Genomic DNA, 6,368 nt, shown 5'->3' with positions numbered 1-6,368 from the left:
CAATTAGTATTACAGGTTCCAACATGCCATTGATGGACTTAGGAAGTTGATCCAGCATTTGGATGTCATATTTTGGTTGCTGGGGTTGGTTTTTGATTTTTGGAACTATTTTTTTATTGTTAAAGGCAACTAATTTACACTACAGTTGCATCTTCTGTACATCAACAAGAAAAATGCTTTCTGGGTTTTGTTCGCAACCTCGAAAAAACATCTGGGTATTTTTTAGATTTTGCATGTAAGCTTTATATTTTTTAGAATCAAGCATGAAAGGCTTCAGCCATACCCCTCTCCGTTGGCAGTCGTAGATTTGAATGCAGTTTTCAAATGTCTCGTTCTTTCTCATACAAATTCTGATTTTGATGATTCTTGTTATGAACTTGGCTATTTTTTTTGCTCTATCCACTAGTGGAGTTTTTTATTTATTTTCATGCATGAGTTCTTCAAAAATTGCAGATTCTTAGCCGTGACTGTGCATAGTTCTTGTTTTGGAAACTTCAGAGGATCATAACTTTCTCATACGACCTCGTATCAAGGCGATTCTTTTTTTGAAAGTGCATGTTTTTTCGAGTAGATCATAGTGGTGCTATTTGTTTCCTTGAATATTGTGCCCAAGTTTCACTTTTAGCGTATGCTCTTCATGAGGGTTTGTAATGCATTGAAATCAAGACCACTAATTATTTCTTTCTAATGGTAGTTGTAAATGCACTAAAATAAAGTGCCAAATCATATTTCTTTGGAGGGGGGGGGGGGGGTGTTCTTTGATTGAGTAAAAAGGGGGGGGGGCATTGTCGTGGCTGTGTTCTCTTCTTTTTAGCATTTCTTTGCATTTCTTCATCATGGATCAAACAAATATGCCCATCCTAACTCCATACAATTACTTTGAGTGGAAATCATGCGTGAAAATTCACTTAAGGAAAGCTAGATTAAATAGGATAACTATGGGACTTGAAACTAAACTTGCTAAAGATGAAGACAAGCCTAAGTGGTTTAACAAATGTGATGAGGCATATGGAACATTGTGTTTGTCTGTTTCTCCTGACTTTTTATTTCACATTGAGTCTTTGGATACACTAAATGAAGTATGGACAAAGCTAGAAACACTATTTGGCACACAAGATTCAACGAGGGGTCATATGTTGGAAAATGAATTAATTAGTTTGAGTCCAAGCAATTTCAACACAATCCAAGATTTCTTCACCAAATTGAAATCACTAAGGCTGCAGTTCAAACAATGTGGAATTGAAAAGAAAGATGAACAACTGATTCTCAGTATTCTCTCTAAGCTAAGTTCAGAATATTTTGTGTTTGTCTCTACCTTCTATGCTACTAAGGGTGCACTTGGTACTCAATTCACCATGCCATCTTTAGATGATTTTGCTATCAATCTCACTCGAGAATAGGACAAGTTAATCTAGATGGGCACTCTTAAGTCCTCTAAGTCACATGCCTTGGCTGCCAACCAAGGTACAAAAGAACAAGGACAAAGTAGTAACAACAATAGTAAGGACAAGAAACAAAAGAATAGCGAGGAGAAGAAGGATAAGATACCAGTTTCTTCAAAAGAAACTATTGATACACCATCTTCCAAGGGCGATAAGCCTAAGAAAAAAAAGGTCAAATGTGCCTATTGTAAAAGACCTAGTCATGATGAACATAAATGTTTGCAGAAACAACTTGATCACTTGACATACATTCTTGAGAAGAATAATATCAGTGTTCCTGAGTCTATCAAACAAAGTTCTAATGAAGGGTCTAACAAAGAAAAAGAAAATAGCAAGGGGAAAGGAAAGGGCAAGGCTCTTTTTGCAGTTGCTTCCTCACCATCCACTTGGGTTCTTGATTTGGGTACTTCACACCACATGGCTTCATCTAAGGAAGAAATTGCATCCTTAGAGCAATGTACTATGCCTTCTATGTTGATGGGTGATAACACTCCTGTTGAGGTGTGTGGGAGAGGGTCTATTGATGTGGGGGATGGGACATTCCATGATGTTCCTTGTGTACCCTCAATGTCAACTAATCTCCTATCAGTATACTAGATCACTCACACAAGTTTAGGCAAGCAGGTTGAGTTCACTCCTAGTTTAGTGGAGATATGTGAGGTTCACAATGATTCTACAGTTGCAGTTGGGAGAACAGTTCATCAATCATGACTCTATATATTTTCTCACTTTGTTCTTGATCCTCCTTTGACTATTTTTCTCACTCACTCTAATGATGTGAGCAGATTATGGCATGAGCGGTTTGGCCATCTTAACTTCCACTACTTACATCAGCTTAACCAGCAAAGCATGGTCATAGGGTTGCCTTCTACTTTGACATTGGAGTCACTTGGTATACATGATAGATCTAATGGGTCAGATTCACTTGAGCAGTCTTCTACTTCCACTTTTGATGCAGAGAGTGATTCAGAGGACTCACCTCCTTCCTCTCCTAGTCATCATTCATAGGTTGATGATTCTCCTCTAGATTCTCCATCTTCCGGTCCACTTTGGGCTAGACAAACCTTGCAGTTTATAGGTGATTGGGTTGGGGATCCATCAGACACCAAGCGAACTCATTCAGAATTCCCAGATGCTCTGCATATCTTCATTGCTACTGCCTCAAATCCATAGTCCTTTCACGAGGCTTTTGATATTTTTGAGTGGGATACAGCTATGCAGGAAGAGTATAGTTCCTTGATGAGGAACCACACTTGGGATCTTGTCCCTTTTCCTAAGGGAAGAAAACTTGTTCGATGTAAGTGGATGTATCAGACAAAATTTGCAAGGTTTGCTGGGGGTGCGGGATGCTTCATCTTTTGGGGGGGCCTCTTCCTCTCACTTGGAGTCCTAATTTTCTTTGGGGAGTCTCTTTTCTCTCTCTTTTGGGGGAATTTTATGTACATGGGTACCTCATCAGGCTTGACTTGTCAGGACCCATTTCTACATCCACCTAAGCTTTGCTTATGGGGGGGTGTTAGTGTAGTTTTTTATTTTTCCTATTTTGCTAAGTTTTTCTTACACTTTTAATAATCTCGCTTAGGTTAATAAAGCATGTCTTATTAGGTGAATGGTTTTGAGGTGTCACCTTCCTACATGTGAGCATCCATTAACTATCTTGGGAAGATACTTTTCTATCTTTAGTCCGATAGATGGTTGCTCCTCATTGGTTAGTGTTGCCACCTCCTCCCTCTTCCTAGCCTATATAAGCATGCTACTGACTTGTATTTGCATCTCTTGTTTTTGCGTCCTCTTAATGCTATTTTGCTTCCAGCATTTGCATTACTCTCTTGGAGACTAACTCTATGATGCTATTTTGATTTTGTATCATTTGCATTCATAGTTTAGATATTTATTCTTTGCACTAGTTTTCTGGGTTATTAATCTTATCAGATTCTAACACCTATCACACTTAGCTCACCTAGTAGAAAAACAACCTTTGATGGATCCATAAAAAACTAGAGAATCAAGGAGTTAGTGCTTTCCAACCATCATCTAATTGTTCATGTTATTAGAAGGATTCTGGGTTTTGACTTTCTACATACAATCCATCTACTGAGAGTGGATTCATATTTTTGTTCTAGCTTTCTAGAATTGATTTTGGTGGTAGGTGAGCCTTAGTGGTTGCAGAAGAAGTATGAAAATATTATTCAAGGAGAAATATATTAGCTAAGGGATTGAAATATTATTTTAGCTTAGGGATTGAAATATTTTTTTCTACAACCAAGTTCCATGCAATTTTCCCCTATAGCAAAGTTAGGAATTGAGGATGATAGTAGGATAGTCCACATTCCACTAGATCATTTGATTTTTTGATACATAAGCATCCTAGGGTAATTTGAAGCCCTATTTTTATTTGATCAATGAAATCCATTATTACAGGCAGAGATAAATGGACTATGCCTATGAATCATTTTCATTTTTCTAGCTAATTCCAAATTAAGGTCTCTAAGAGTAGCTTCCAATAATTTCTTTCTCTATTGTCATTTATTAATTACTAGATTCCAATTCCCTTCTTAGACTAAATAGTCAAGATATACTTTGTTAGGGTTTGAAGAAAAAAGCATAGTTCACATAGTTTGTGTATTATTATTTTATATTCTTATTTATTGACATATTTATGTTGAAGGCCTTTCATATTTGAAAAGAAAAAGCTAGGATGAGCATCCAACAGTTTGTAGATGTTGTTACAAGTGCAAGATGATTCAATCCATCTCTCCCATTTATTTGTTTACATGTTCATTGCTCATTTAAACAAAACTTATCGTGGATAGTACATGTCAATTTCCTATGGTAAGCTCAATTTTTTGAAACCCATCTAATAAGACATAATCACATAATGAATCTCTAGGTCTGAACCAAAATAAGACTAGACTATAGTCATTGATCAAAGTAATTTTTGAAGCATGTGAACACTAAGACTTTTGTCAGAGCATAAGGAATGAAAACTTCGGTCAAAAATTATTATTGCAACCCTTTTAACAAAATTGGGAACAATTTATATTGTTATATCTAAGCTAGTGAACAATTTGTAGCAAATAAGAGGGCTCTAATGGATGATTTTTGAGGAATGGAAAACACATTACTGAAAAATTACAAGCAAAATGAGAAGAACATAGACAAGCTTTTGAGGCATGGAAATTACATTACCTAGAAGAATGTGCTTTCTAAACCCATGGAGGAAGAAGTGCACCTCTAGAAAACAACTAAATCATTGAGAACACTCCTCAAAATAGCTAAGCCGATGAGCATACAAAGTAAAATAGCTAAATGGACAAGCATAACTTCTACAAAATAATGGAGGTGGCCTAGGTCAATAGAGAATGAGAGCCTAAATTTTATGAAATTGTCTAGAAACAAATGAAGTTGCATGGGATGAGCAACCAAATTTGAGGGAAAAAATTTCACAGACCCAATAGATTATATTTTGTGAAAAAGTAAGAGTTGGAATAGGAGTATATATTCCAATTCCACCTCTTTTAGTGGAATAAAAAAAGCCCATTTTTAAGGTAAAATTGGCATATATATTCCTATTCCTAATTCCTAGTGGTAGCACCCAAACAAAGAATATAAATTTCTAAGAATTAGGAAAAGCCTATTCCACTCTAATTCATATTTCCAAATAGGCCCTAAAGGAAGAAGATAATTTGAGGAGAAGACTTCAAGTTAATTCACAAGGAAAGAGAAGCAAGAATGCTTGGTGAAGGATAAGATGATTTATATGGATGAACTGAAACCTATTGAACCAAGGAGAGTAACAAGTAGAGGTATATTTAAAGTAATGTGCTATATATGTGGTGAAGAAGGACATAGGTCATTTGAATGTACCGATGCTAATAGGTAGGTTGATAATAGAAGATTTATTGTGGTAATGAGGACTTAGTGAATGAGCTAGAGGTGGGAGATAATTTGCTAGTTTAGCAAGTATTATTTGGTAAGGTGTTGGAACCTTATTAGAAAAGAAATTTTTTTGAGACTCAATGTAAGTATGGAGGTAAATGTTGAAATGTGATTATGAATAGTGGTAGTACCAATGACCTAGTTAATAAAGAGATGGTTCAAAAACTTGGTTTGAAGAGAGTGAGACATCCTTTTCCTTATAGGATTAGTTGGTTACAAAACAAACATGCTTTGGAGGTGAGAGAGGAGTGTCTTCTTAACTTTTAGATTGGATAGTGTGTGGATCAATTGTTGTGTGATATTGTGGACATAAGTAGTTGTCATATATTACTTGGTAGACCTTGGTAGTATGATTATAGGGCAATACATTGTGTAAAAAATATGTTTACTATTGGGAAGGGTGGCAAGAATTTTCTGTAATTCCTTTGTAGAATGTAGAACTCATAGGCAGAACCTGAATTTTGGTAGGCGAGTTGAGTTGAAGGATTCTCAAAGGGGAAAATATCAATGTAGGATAAGACTTGTGGAATACTGAGGATATATGTAAAGTTCTTTGTTATAAAAAAGGATTTGCAAAAGTGTAACAAAGGCAAGAGTGTACAAGTTAAAGACTTTCATGACATGCATGTGAAGAACCAATTACAAGTTTATGTGTTGAATCCCAAAATATGTTATTCCAATTACTAAGAACATCTTTTTACACCTAAGATGTCTAATGCAGGATCATCCTAGGGTAGTTAGAAATCTCATATGTTTAAGTCTTTTTTGACCTTGGATTTAGTGGACTCAATTGAAGGGAGGTCATGCTTAGTCACTATTAGGGTAGCTCTAGGAGGTAGTTTCATCTGATGAGCTCAGTGACTTAAGGAAATTGGATTTTCTTGTGCTTCTTGGTTTCTAATATTCTTAGTGAAAGTTCTTTTTGTGATACCCAAAACTAGGGAAAAAACACATCATAATTTTTTTTTGGTAATAACAACTATTTTA

Source organism: Cupressus sempervirens, chromosome 5, assembly GCF_028749045.1.
Source record: "Cupressus sempervirens isolate cs-2001-9-10 chromosome 5, ASM2874904v1, whole genome shotgun sequence".
Lineage (NCBI taxonomy): Eukaryota > Viridiplantae > Streptophyta > Pinopsida > Cupressales > Cupressaceae > Cupressus > Cupressus sempervirens.
Note: the sequence above shows the minus strand (reverse complement) of the source record.